The 15,247-nt window shown below is 35.1% G+C and overlaps 1 protein-coding gene across 19 annotated transcripts in view; it reads right to left on the reverse strand.

Moving 5' to 3' along the window:
- Positions 1-15,247, reverse strand: part of GDPD4 (glycerophosphodiester phosphodiesterase domain containing 4) — a 119,910-nt gene that overhangs the window by 37,980 nt on the left and 66,683 nt on the right. The gene's annotated exons all lie outside the window — the stretch shown is intronic.

Here is a 15,247-nt window from a genome sequence, read left to right on the forward strand (position 1 = left end):
AACCAGCTCCAGGACACTATTGTGTAGCAACTACACATACTTTCATCAGAGCACTTAACACCCTCTACTAAATTTATCTGCTTTCTTATTAGTCTTCTTTATTTGACTATAATCAAATTAAAAGTAGAGACTGTGTATTATTCATCTCTGCATATCTAGTACCTAGCATAATACCTGCCCTCATAAATGATAAATGAAGGAATGAATAAATGAATACCAATCTGGTAAATACTTAAATTTCAAATATAAAATTTATTTACAAGCACTGAGTAGGGACAATGAAACCAAACGTTTCCCAATGCACAACATATCAGCAGACACTTGTACATTCTCTATAGAGAAAAGAAGAAAATAAGTATTGAAATCCTTAGCAAGTCTAGTCAAGTTGTCATTTTCAGGAATTAAATTTCTTACAAAAAATAAAAAATAAAAAATAAATTTCTTACAAAATACATCATGTAAATGCCTTCAAAAAATTTTTTAAACAGCTCTGTACAAGCTTGGGTTTGAATTCCAGCTCTATCATACTCTAACCTGGCAAATTGTTAGGCTCAATGTATAACTATAAACTATATAGCACTGCCTTTGCAGGAGTGTTTGCAATTATCCAGTATGTTAGAATTATCTCTAAGATAATTCTACAAATTACCCACAGATAAATAAAAAAATAGGAATAAGGAAATAGTAGTAAAAGCTACTTATACTTTTGAAACCAATACACAAAAATCAATCACATTTACATATATTACTAATGAATACATAGAAACTATCAAAAACACAATATCGTTAACAATTAACAAAGAAAATAAAATACTGTGGTATAAACTCAACAAAACAAGTGCAAAATCTATAAGCTGAAAACTACAAAGTACTGATGAAAGTAATCAAAGAATATTTTTTTAAAAATAGACAATGTGTTCATAGACTGGAAGACTCAATGCTATAAAGATGTTAATTATCATCTTTAAAAAGATCAGTTAATTTTGAAACTGATCCATAGTCTTAATGCAACTCCTATCAAAATCCCAGTGTTTTGTACAACCAGGTCAATTGATTCTAAAATTATATGGAGAGGCACCTGGGTGGCTCAGCTGGTTAAGTTTTTGCCTCCGGCTCAGGTCATGATTCCAGGGTCCTGGGTTTGAGCCCCGAGTCAGGCTCCCTGCTCAGCAAGGAGTCTGCTGTTCCCTATCTCTCTGCCCCTCCCCTGCACTCCTCCCACCCCCCGATCATGCTCTTTAAATAAATATTTAAAAATAAAACAAAATTATATGGAAAGACACAGCCCCAAAATAAATCAATCCTGAAAAAGGAGAATAAAGTGAAAGGGGGTCAGTCTACCTAATATTAAGGTTTATTAGTAATCAAGCTACAGTAATCAAGAACATGTAATATTAGAGAAGAGAGAAGCACACAGTTCAATGGAATATAATTTATTTATTTATTTATTTATTTTTAATGGAACATAATTTAAAACCCAGAAACAAACCCACACAAATATGCCTAAATGATTTTTTTTTTTTTTTTTTTTTTTTTTTACAAAGGTGCAGAAGCAATTCAATGGAATAAGGACAGTTTTTCCAACAAATGGTGACAGAACAATTGGACAGGCAGAGACCAAAAAAAAAAAAAAAAAAAAAAAAAAAAAACCCACAAAAAAACAAGTACCTTGAGATATACCACACAGACTTAAATATATAAAACTACATAAAATATATAAGATATGTAAAACTCACTTTCAGGGAAATACTATGAAAGAAAATTTTTGAGATCTAAGGGTTAGACAAAGAGCTCTTAGACTTGAGCTAAAAACATGACTCATAAAAGGGAAAACTGATATGCTAGGCTTCATCAAAATTAAAAACTTTTTGGGGGTGCCTGGATGACTCGGTTGGTTAAGCATTTGCTTTTGGCTCAGGTCATGATCCTGGGGTCCTGGAATTGAGCCCTCACATTGGGCTCCCTGCTTGGTGGGGAGTCTGCTTCTTCCTCTCACTCTCCCTCTGTGCTCTACCCAACCCCTCAAATAAATAAATAAATAAAAATCTTAAAAAACAAAACAAAAGACTTGAGCCTTGGGAAGAATTAAAAAAAAAAAATTAAAAAACTTTTGCTCTGTGGAAGACCCCCTTAAGAGGATACTACAGACTAGCCATAGACTAGGACAAAATATTTGCAAAACACAGTTCCAACAAGGGACTAGTATTTATAACATTCAAAGAACTACAAATATGATGAACTCAAAGAGACACACAGTGAGACACACTATAATCAAATTTTCAAAAGGCAAAGACAAAGAAAGAATCCTGAAAGCACTAAAACAAAAGCAACTTGTCAGATCCAAGGAACCCTCAATGAAGTTATCCCCAGATTTCACATCAGCAACTTTAGAGTCCAGGAAGCAATGGGCCCACATATTCCAAATGTTAAGAGAAAAAAAATATATAAACCAAGACTACTGGGGATCCGTGGGTGGCTCAGCAGTTTGGCGCCTGCCTTTGGCCCAGGGCGCGATCCTGGAGTCCCGGGATCGAGTCCCATGTCAGGCTCCCGGCACGGAGCTTGCTTCTCCCTCCTTCTGTGTCTCTGCCTTTCTCTCTCTCTCTCTCTCTGTGTGTGTGTCTATAATAAATAAATAAATAAATAAATAAATAAATAAATAAATAAATAAATCTTTAAAACACACACACACACACACACACAAAAACCAAGACTACTATCGCAAACAAACAAACAAACAAACCAAAAAGCTGTCCTTGAATAGTGAAGGGGAAAATTAAGGCATTCCCAGATAAACTGAGGGAGTTCATGGCCACTAAACCTGCCCTTTAAGAGAAGCCCAAAGGAGTCCTGCAAGGTGAAAGGATTGAGTACTAGAGAGTAATTCACAGCTGTATGGAGAAAGATCTCAATAAAAATAAATGGGCAACCATAAAAGTTAGTATTATTGTAAGAATAATTTGAAAGACTAATATATCTAAAGAAAAAACAATTAGTCTGCAAGACAGTATCCCTGTAATTTCGGTTTATAATTCCACACATAGTTTCCTATGTAAATTAAGAGACTAATGAGTTTAAAAGAATTACTAGCTTACGTTCTGGAGTACACCACATACAAAGATGTAATTTTCTGATATCAACAACCAGATGAGGTAGGAAAGAAATTGTAAAGAAGCAGAGTTTTTGTATGTTACTAAAATTAAGCTGGTATAAATTCATATTAGAATCTTATGGATTTAGGATTTTTTTTTAGATTTTATTTATTTATTCATGATAGAGAGAGAGAAAGAGAGGCAGAGACACAGGCAGAGGGAGAAGCAGGCTCCATGCAGGGAGCCCGACACGGGCCCGATCCCGGGACTCCAGCATCACGCCCCGGGCAAAAGGCAGGTGCCAAACCGCTGAGCCACCAAGGGATCCCCTAGGATGTTAAATATAATTTCCATGGTAACCACAAAGAAAATAGGTATGGAATATATCCAAAAAGAAATAAGAAAAGGATTTAAACATTTCACTACAAAAAAATCAACTAAACACATATACATAAAACAATACTACAGGAAATAAGGGACAAAAAAGTTATAAAGGCATTATAGAAATAACAGTAAGAGATGACAGATACAAAATAAATATTTACAGAAATGACCCAAGTCACAAAATGACCTAAGTCCCTTCTTCTCAGTAGTTATTTTAAATGTAAATGGATTTGGGCTTGGCAGTTTAGCGCAGCCTTCGGCCCAAGGTGTAATCCTGGAGACCGGAGATGTCGGGCTCCCTTTGTGGAGCCTGCTTCTCCCTCTGCCTGTGTCTCTGCCTCTCTCTCTCTCTGTGTGTCTCTCATGAATAAATAAATAAAAATCTTAAAAAAAATGTAAATGGATTAAACTCTACAACAGACATTGGCAGAATGACCCAACTATATGCTCTCTTCAAGAAACTCATTTTAGATTCAAAGACAGACAGATTACAAATGAAGAATGGAAAAAAGATATTCTGTACAAATAGTAACCCAAATCAGCAGAGGTGGCTATACAGATATCAGACAAAATAGACTTATATCAAAAATGGTAACAAGAGGCAAGGAAAGACACATACATTAATAAATGGTTCAATATGGCAAGAAAATATAACAATTATAAACATTTATGCACCTAATGACAGACCAAGAAAATGTGTACAGCAAAACTTGATGGAATTGAAGGGAGAAACAGACAGATGTATAGTAATAGTTTGATACGTCAATACTCTATTAACAATGGATAGAACAACCAGATCAAAGATAAGTAAGGAAATGGATGACTTAATCAACACAAGAAACTAACTATATCTAACAGACATATACAGAATACTTAACAATAACAGCATACAAACATTATTCTTGAGGGCACACAGGACATTTTACAGGATAGACCAATATGTTAGGTCACAGATAAAGTCACAATACATTTTAAAAGATAGTTATCATACAAAGTATCTTCTAACCACATGAGGATGAAGCTAGAAGTCAGTAACATAAAACTGAAAAATTCACATATTTGTGAAAAATTAAACCACATACTTTTAAACAATCAACAAGGGAAATTAGAAAATACTTAGAGATTAATGGAAACAAAATCACAACATGGGAAAATTCATGGGATGCAGCAAAAGTGGTGCTAAAGGGGAAATTTATAGCTAAATTTGCTTATATTTAAAAAACAAGAAAAATCTCAGAGTGCCTGGGTGGCTCAGTTGCTTCAGCAGCTACCTTCAGCTTAGGTCATGATCTTGTGGTCCTAGGATCAAGTTCTACATTGGGCTCCCTGCTGAGTGAGGGGGTCTGTTTCTCCCTTTCCCTATGTCCCTCCCCACCATTCAGGCTCTCTCTCTCAAATAAATAAATAAAATCTTTTAACAAAAACAAGAAAAATCTCAAATCAACGACCTATTTTTATATCTCAAGGACCTAGAGAGTAAATTGACCCAACATAGCAAAAGAAAGAATACAATAAAGATGACAGCATACATAAATTAGAGAAAAGAAGACCTATAGGGAAAATCAATGAAATCAAAAGTTAATTCCTTGAATAAAATCAACAAAATTAATAAACCTTTAGCTTAATGGACTAATAAGAAAAAAAAAGACTCAAATTACAGAAATCAGAAGTGAAAGGACATTACTACCAATTTTATAGAGATTAAAAGAATGATAAGAAAGTACTATGAACTTTCAGTACTATGAACAGATGTACATCAACAAATTTGATAACCTAGATAAAATGGACAAATTCCTAAGAACACAGAACCTACCAAGACTGAATCATGAAGAATTAGAAGATGTGAATGGATCTATAATGAGTAAGGAGACTGAATCATCACTAAAAATATCCCAACAAAGAAAGTCCTAGACCCAATGATTTCACTGGTGAATTTCACCAAACATTTAAAGAACTAATACCAAACCATTAGGATGGCTACATCAAAAAAACAGAAAATAATGATATGGAGAATATGGAAAACTGGAACTTTTGTGCAATGCTAGTTCAGCTGCTATGGAAAACAGCATGACAGTTCTTCAAAAATATTAAAAATAGAATTACTACTTGTTTCAGAAAGATGAGAGTAGGAAGATCTCGAACTCATCTTGTCCCAGGGACACACAGAGATAACAGCAACATTCTATGTGACTAACTGTAAATGACCTGAAGACTGGCAAAACACATCTGCCATAGCTAAGCATAGAGAGAAGGCCACACTGAAAATGGTAAAAATGGTAGGGAGGGACAGAGACTTTTCTTAGAACCAAATTCCTGCTGTGACTAACTACAAACGGGAGGCATATCACAAGCACAGAGAAGCAAGAGTATCAGACTCCACCACAGGCATCCCTGGCAGGGGGACCCACACTGGAAGATAATGTCTGGCTTTGAAAATTGGCAGGGCTTAACTCCAAGAACTTTAATAATCAGCAGGGTTTAACTCTGTGAGCTTTAAGAATCCATGAGACTTAATTCTGGGAGATCTGGGAGTGACAGGAAACTGAGTCTCTGAGCATAAAGAACCAGCATACCAAATAATTAGACTAAAAAACAGCACAAAAGCAGCAGTTTGTAAAGCATATGTGAAGGAGATTCATTGACCCTTCTTAGAATATGTATAGGAGGAGCAAGAATCTACAGGAAATTTCTCAGGGAACAAAAGTACTGGCAGACAGCATTTGCCTTTCACTTCCCCAGCCTAGACAGCCAGCGCTAACACTATCTATCTTGCTAGTAGTACCACATGTCCTGCCATGGTGTTCCCCTGCAGAACTACCTCATCCAACTCAGATGCAAGAGTCCCTCCAAAGTGGCTGCTGCCCACCACACTCTGAAGTCTGCCCCAGCTGGACCAGTCCACTCCAAAGTGACTCCTGCTCTGGGGAAGTGGAAAAATAACCCCCCACACACACACACCAGGGTGCCCATAGTCCTTGCAGCTAGGCCTCTTAGAACAGGGAGCAAGCACTGCCTTTTGGTATGCCTACAGCTGTGGCAGAGAGGCTAACTGCAGACAGCTAGGCCCCATACACCAACAAGCCAGTGGCTGCTGCAGGTAGATCTCTCAATAATGTGGAGACCAAACCCTGCCTAGTGTATCCACAGCAAGCAAAGCAGGTCATCACAGCCAGCCGGGTTGAAGGCAATCACAGTTCAGCTACAATAGGAGGGTGCATGCAGCCAACACAGGGGACACTCCCAGAGCACCTGGTTCTGGTAACCAGAGGGGATTGTGCCAGAAGGCAGTATAGGACTACAAAAGGCCACCATATTCAAGACCAGCAGATATAACTGCTAAACCTAATACATAGAAATGAACACAGAGAGAAGAAATGAAAAGACAGAGTAACATGTCCCATAGGAAACAAAAAGTCAAAATCACAGTAAAAGAGCTAAAAGAAATGGAGATAAGCAATATGCCTGATAAAGAATTCCAAGTAATATTCACAGAGATACTCCATAAACGTGAGAAAAGAGTGGAGAACTTATTGAGAACTTCAACAAAAAGATAGAAACTACAGAAAATAACCAGTCAGAGCTGAAGAATCCAATAACCAAAATAAAAAATATACTAGCAGATTAGAGGCCAAAGAAGGGGTCAGCAATCTGGAAGACAGGGTAATGGAAATCAACCAAGCTGAACAGCAAAAAGAAAAAAGAATAAAATAAATAAATAAAACTAGGTTAAGGGAAGTCAGTGACATCAAGTGTAACAACATTTACATTACAGGGATCCCAGAAGGAAAAGAAAAAGAGAAAGCAGAAAAATTATATAAAGAAAAGATAACCGAAAACTTCCCTAATCTAGGGAAGGAAACACATCCAGGTCCAGGTAGCACAGAAAGTCTTAAAAAGATAAACCCAAGGAGGTCCACACCAAAGCATGTAAAGTAAAATGGCAGAGTGCCTGGCTGGCTCAGTCAGTAAAGCAAGTGACTTTCAATCTCCAGGTCGTTAGTTTAAGCCCCACACTGAGCATGGAGCCTACTTTAAAAAGAAAAAAAAAAAAGAAAAAAAAGAAAAATAGCAAAAAATAATGACAAAGAGAAACAAAGTGTTTCTCAGATATAAAAAAGTTGAAGGAGTTCATTACCACTAATCCAGATTTATGATAAAGGTTAAGGAGAATTTTTTTAAGTAAAAAGAAAAGGCTATAATTAGAAGAAAATTATGAAAGGGAAAAAGTTCACAGGTAAAAGCAACCATAAATTAAAGCTCATAGATTAATCACTTATAAAGACAGTAATAGAGGTTAAATAACAAGAGTAGTAAAATGAATCATATCTATAAAAATTTTGTATATTAAATATACACAAAATAAAAAGATATAAAACATGACATCATATGGATAAAATGGGGAGGGGAAGTAAAAATTAGTGCTTTTTAGAATGTGTTCAAACTTAAGTCACCATAAACTTAATGTAGACAGCTACGTGTTTATATATAAACTCAATGATAAACACAAATAAAAAAAACCTGTGATAGATACACAAAAATTAGAGAGAGAAAATAATCTAACGTATCACAAAAGAAAGCCATCAAAGTACAGGGAAGAGAGCAAAGGAAGAAAAAAGGAACAGAGAAGAACTACAAAAATAACCATAAAACAAACAATAAGATGGCAATAACTACATATATATCAGTAATTACTTTAAATGTAAATGGACTAAATAATCTAATCAAAATACATAAGGTGACAGAATGGCTAAAAAAGACAAGACCAAATCTTATGATGCCTACAGGAGATTCACTTCAGGCCTGAAAACACATACAGACTGAAAGTGAATGGATGGAAAAACTTGTTCCATGCAAATAGAAGTGAAAAAAAAATTAAAAGGCCAGGGTAGCAACACTTATATCAGACAAAATGGACTTTAAAACACAAATTATAAGAAGAAACAAAGAACTGTACTACATGATAATAAAGAAATTAATTCAACAAGAGGATATAACAGTTATAAATATTTACACATCCAACAGTGGAGCATATATATATATATATATATATATATATATATATATATGGCAAATATTAACAGTTCTAAAGGGAGAAATTGACAGTAATACAATAATAATAGGGGATTTTAATACTCTTCTTAAAAATCAATGCGTAGATCACCCAGATAGAAAATCAACAAAGGAACAATGGCTTTGTTTGTTTGTTTGTTTTAAAGATTTTATTTATTTATTAATGAGAGACACAAAGAGAGACAGACACATAGGCAGAGGGGAGAAGCAGGCTCCATGCAGGGTGCCCGATGTGGAGCTTGATGTGGGGCTTGATCCCAGGACTCTAGGATCATGCCCTGGGCCAAAGGCAGGCGCTAAACCACTGAGCTACCCAGGGATCCTCAGGAACAATGGCTTTGAATGATACACTAGACCTAACAGATATACACAGAACATTCCAACCAAAACAGCAGAATACATATTCTTTTCAATTGCACAGGGAACATTCTCCAGGACAGATCATGTTCGGCTGCAAAACAAGTATCAATAAATTTAAATAGATTGAAATTATACCACATATCTTTTCTAACCATTGATGTGTAGCATGAAACTACACATCAATTACAAAAAAAAATTGGAAAAACCACAAACACACGGAGGCTAAACAACATGCTACTAAACAACCAATGGGTCAATGAAGAAATCAAAGAGGAAATAAAATTTAAATAAACACAAATGAAAAGGAAAGCACAATGATCTACAATCTTTGGGACAAAGCAAAAGCAGTTCAAAGAGGGAAGTTTATAGCAATAAAGGCCTACCTCAAGAAACAAGAAAAACCTCAAATATAAAACCTAATCTTATATCTAAAGGAGTTAGAAAAAGAAGAACAAACAAAACCCCAAACCAATAGAAGGAAGGAAAGAATAGATATCAGGGCAGAAATAAATGAAATACAAACTAAAAAAACAATAGAACCAATCAATAAAGCCAGGAGCTGGTTTTTTTTGTTTTGTTTTGTTTTTTTTTTTTTGTTTTTTTTTTTTTTTGAAAGATCAACACAGGTGAAAAACCTTTAGCCAGACTTATCAAAAAAAAAAAAAAAAAGAATTAACAAAATTGGAAATAAAGGAAGAGAAATAGCTAATATCACAGAAATACAAAGAATTATAAGAGAATATAATAAAGAATTATATTCCAACAAATTGGACAACCTAGAAGAAATGGATAAATTCCAAGAAACATACAAAAAATCAGGAAGAAATAGAAAATCTGAACATACCAATCACCAGTAATGAAATTGTATCAGTAATCAGAAAACTTCCAAACAAAAGTACAGAACCAGAAGGCTTCATGGTTGAAGTCTACCAAATATTTAAATAAGTGTTAATACTATTAATCCCAAATTTTTCCAAAAAATAAAATAAAAGAGGAAGGAAAACTTCCAAATTCACTCATGAAGCCAGGATTACCCTGATAACAAATCCTGATAAGGACACTACAATAAAAGAGAACTACAGGCCAATATCTCTGATGCACATAGATGTAAAAACCTTCAACAAAATATTAGCAAACCAAATTCAACAATACAGTGAAAAAATTATTCACCACAATGAAGTCAGATTTATTACAGGGACACAAGAGTAGTCCAATATTAGCAAATCAACCATGAGATATACCACATTAACAAGAAGAAGGATAAAAAACACATGATATCTCAAAAGGTGCAGTAAAAGCATCTGAAAAATATGTCTGTTCACGATAAAAACTTTCAACAAAGTAGGTTTAGAGAGAACATACTCTAATATTATAAGGGCCAAATACGAAAAACTCAGAGCTAACATCATATTAAGGTCATCAAAAACTGAGAGCTATTCCTTTAAGATCAGGAACAAGACAAGGATGTTTACTCTTACCACTTTTACTTAATTAACACAATACTGGACATCCTATTTCAGTAATCAGATAAGAAAAAGGAATAAAAGGCATTAAAATTCATAAGGAAGAAGTAAAACCGTCAAAATCTCCAGATTACATACTATATATAGAAAACCCTAAGGAGTCCACCAAAAAACTATTAGAACTGATAAATTAATTCAGTCAACTGGCAGGATATAAAATTAATACACAGAAATCTGTTGTGTTTCTCTATACTAATAATGAAACAGTATAGAGAGAAATTAAGAAAACAATCCCATTTACAATTATTCAAAAAAAATAAAATACTTAGAAATAAATTTAATCAAGGAGGTGAACAATCTGTACTCTAAAACTACAAAACAATTGGTAAAAGAAATTGAAGATGACACAAAGAAATGGAAAGAATTCTATGCTCTTGGATTTAAAGAATTAATATTGTTAGAATGTCCATACTACCCAAAGTAATCTACAGATTCAAACAATCCCTATCAAAATACCAAGAGTATTTTTCACAGAACTAGAATATTCCTAAAATTTGTACGTGACCTCAAAACACCCCAAATAGCCAAAGCAATCTTAAGTAAGAACAACAAAGCTGGAGATACCACAATCTCAGATTTCATAATATACTACAAAGCCGTAATAATCAAGAGTATGGTACAGACAAAACATAGACACATAGATCAATAAAACAGAACAGAGAGCTCAGAAATAAACCCATGTGCATCCAGTCAATTTAGGACAAAAGAAGCAAGAATGGGGAAAAGACAATTACTTCAATAAATGGTGCTAGGAAATTGGACAGCTACATGTAAAAGAATTAAAGTGAACCACTTTCTTACACCATACACAAAAATAAACTCAAAAAGAATTAAAGACCTACATGTGAGACCTGAAACCATAAAACTCTTAGAAGAAAACATAGGCATTAGGCCTCAGAAACATTTTTCTAGATATGTCTCTAGACATAGGGGAAGAGAAATAAAAGTAAAAATAAACTATTGGGACTGCATTGAAATGAAGAGCTTTTGCATAGCAAAGGAAACTATCAACAAAATGAAAAGGCAACCAATACCAACTGAATGGAAGAGGATATTTGTAAATGATACATCCAATAAAGGCTTAATATAAAAAACATATAAGTATCTTATATTACTCAACAATATAAAAAAATCTGATTTTAAAAATTGGCAGAGGATCTGAACAGATGTATTTCCAGAGAAGACATACAGATGGCCACAAGACACATGAAAAGATGTTCAATCTCACTCTTCATTAGAGAAATGCAAATCAAAATCACAATGAGACATCACCTTACACCTGTCAGAATGGCTAGCTAGTATCAATAAGGCAAGAAGTAACAAGAGCCGATGAGGATGTGGAGAAAAAGGAACCCTTATACATTTTTGGTGGAAATGTAAATTATACATACCTCTATGTTTATTGCAGCTTTATTTACAATAAGCCAAGATATAGAAGCAGCCCAAATGTCCACCAAAAGATGAATGAAGATGTGGTATATTTATATACAATGAAATATTACTCAACCATAAAAAGAAAGAGCTCTTGCCATTTGCCATAATATAGATGGACCTAGAAAATATTATGCTAACTTAAGTTAGACAAAAAAGACAAATTCTATATGATTTCAATTAAATGTGGAATCTTAAAGACAAAGTAAATGAATAACCAACAAACCAACCACATAGTAACAGATCCACAAACAGAACAAACTGCTGGTTGCCAGATGGAATGGGGTTGGAGGGCATAGGCAAAATAGGTAAAGGGGAGTGGGAAATACAGGTTTCCAGGGCAGCCCCGGTGGCCCAGCAGTTTGGCGCTGCCTTCGGCCCGGGGTGTGATCCCTGGAGATCCAGGATCAAGTCCCGCATTGGGCTCCCTGCATGGAGCCTGCTTCTCCCTCTGCCTGTGTCTCTGCCTCTCTCTCTCTCTGTCTGTCATGAATAAATAAAATCTTAAAAAAAAAAAAAAAGAAATACAGGCTTCCAGTTACGGAATGAATAAGTCCATAAAGGGATAAAAGGTACAGCATAGGGAATAAAGCCAATGGTATTGTAATAGCCTTATATGGTGACAGGTGGTAGCTTTACTTGTGGTAAGCATAGCACAGAGTTGTTGTACACCTGAAAATAATGTAACATTGTGTCAACTATACCTCAATAAAAAATGAAGTGTTTTGGGTAACCCAGGTGGCTCAGCAGTTTAGTGCCGCCTTCAGCCCAGGGCCTGATCCTGGAGGCCTGGGATCAAGTCCCGTGTCAGACTCCGGCATGGAACCTGCTCTCCCTCTGTCCATGTCTCTGCATCTCTCTGTGTCTCTCATGAATAAATAAATAAAATCTTTTTTAAAAAAATGAAGTGTTTTGAGAAAAGTAAATTATGAGAGCAGATATATACCATCTATTCTACACTTTAAGATTTAAAAAACTAAAGTATGTTTTTCTTAGAGTATTATTATACATTATGGGTTTTATTTTAAAGATTTATTTATTCTATTATTTTTTAAAAGATTGTTTTAGATAGAGAGCACAAATGACCACAAGAATGAATGAGGGGAGGGGGCAGAGAGAGAGGGAGAATCTCAAGGATACTCCCTGCTGAGTAAGGAGCCCAACGCAGGGCTTGATCTCATGAAACTGAGATTGTGACCCAAGCCGAAATTAAGAGTCAGATGCTCAACTGAGCCATCCAGATGGCCCAGTGTGTATTTTCAATTTGGAATTATCCACTAATAGAATTGCCATTTAAAACTCCATATCTAATTCCAGCCTTCCATAAAAAGGTTTTTGCTCCTGTTGTCATATCTAAAACTCAAACATAAAGTTTCTACAAACAAAAAAATGAAGAGCAAATTAAACTTTAAGTAAAAGAAAATAAAGAACAGGAATCAATGAAATGGGAAAGTAAATGTGCAACAGATAAAGGGTAACAAAGCCAAAACTGGGGGTTTTGAAAGGATTAATAAAATTCATTAACTCCTAGCAAGACTGACCAAGGAAGAGAAGGAAAATAAAAATTTCTACTATCAAAATGCATTGGCAAATGACGTATCTGATTAAGGGTAAGTCTCAAAATCTATACAGAATTTATGAAACTCAAAGCCCCCAAAATAAATAACCCAGCTAAGAAATGGGCAGAAGACATGAATAGACATTTTCCAAAGAAGATATCCAGATGGTTAACTGACACATGAAAAGATGTTCAACATCATTCTTCATCAGGGAAATACAAATCAAACCAAATGAGATACAACCTCAAATCTGTCAGAATGGCTAAAATAACAACACAAGAAACAAGAGGTGTTGGCAAGGATGTGGAGAAAGGGGAACCCTCTTATACTGTTGGTGGGAATGCAATCTGTTGCAGCCACTCTAGAGAACAGTTTGGAGGTTCCTCAAAAAGTTAAAAATAAAAATACCCTATGACCCAGCAATTGCACCACTAAGTATTCAACCAAAGCATACATAAATACAGATTCAAAGGGGTACATGTACTCTAATGTTTATAGCAGCATTACCAACAATAGCCAAACTACAGAGAGAGCCCAAATATCCATCAACTGATAAGTAAGATGGATACAGAAGAAGAGTGGAATATTATTTAGCCACCAAAAAGAATGAAGTCTTGCCATTTGCAGTGACACATACGGAGCTAGAGTGTATTATGCTAAGTGAAATACATTAGTCAGAGAAAGACAAATTCCATATGACTTCACTCATACGTGGAATTTAAGAAATAAAACAGATAAACATAGAGGAAGGGGAAAAAAGAGGAAGCAAACCACAGGGATTCTTAACTAGAGAGAACAAACTGAGGCTTGATGGAGGGAGGTGGGTGGAGGATGAGCTAAGAAGTTGATAGGTATTATGGAGGACACTTGTGATGAGCACTAGGTATTATATGTAAGTGCTGATCACTAAGTTCTACTCCTGACACCAATATTACCCTATATGTTAACTACCTAGAATTTAAATAAAAACACTAAGTTCTACTCCTGACACCAATATTACCCTATATGTTAACTACCTAGAATTTAAATAAAAACATCAAACAGAGGGAAAAAATGTATCGTATGGAACGAGAAGTAAATGAACTAAATGCTAATGAACTGTTCACTTTAAAATGGTTAATTTCAAGGACAGACTCAAAGGTGGTGGAGGAATAGGAGACCTTAGTTTCATCTAGACCCAGGAATTCATCTAGATAGCTATCAATTCATTCTGAATACCTGCAAACTTAACCAGAGAGCTAAGAAAAGAATAGCTGCAACTCTACAAATAGAAAAGCAACCACCACTTTCAGCAAGAATGACAAGACATAAAAACTCACCTAAAAAAAGAGAACAGGAGGCAGTACTGACAGGGACCTAATCTGTATGGGGCATAAGTAAAATGTTGGAACTAGAGTTCAGAATAACGATTATAAAGATACTAGCTGGGTTTGAAAAAAGCACAGAAGACACTAGAGAATCCTTTTCTGGAGAAATAAAAGAACTAAAATCTAATGAAGTCAAAATAAAAAAGGTTATTAATGAGATGCAATAAAAAATGGGAGACTCTAACTGCTAGGATAAATGAGGCAGAAGAGAATTTGTGATCTAGAAGACAAAATGATAGAGAATAAAAAATTTCAGAAAAAAAAAAGAGATAAACAACTACTGGATGATGAGGAGGGAATTCAAGAAATAAGTGATACCATGGAGCAAAACAATATTAGAATAATTGGGATTCCAGAAGAGGAAGAAGAGGGGTGGAGTAGAAGGTATACTGGAGCAAATTATAACAGAGAACTTCCCTAATCTGGGGAAAGAAATAGGCATCCAAGTCCAGGAGGCACAG

Source organism: Canis lupus, chromosome 23 (genome assembly GCF_048164855.1).
Source record: "Canis lupus baileyi chromosome 23, mCanLup2.hap1, whole genome shotgun sequence".
In the NCBI taxonomy this organism is placed as follows: Eukaryota; Metazoa; Chordata; class Mammalia; order Carnivora; family Canidae; genus Canis; species Canis lupus.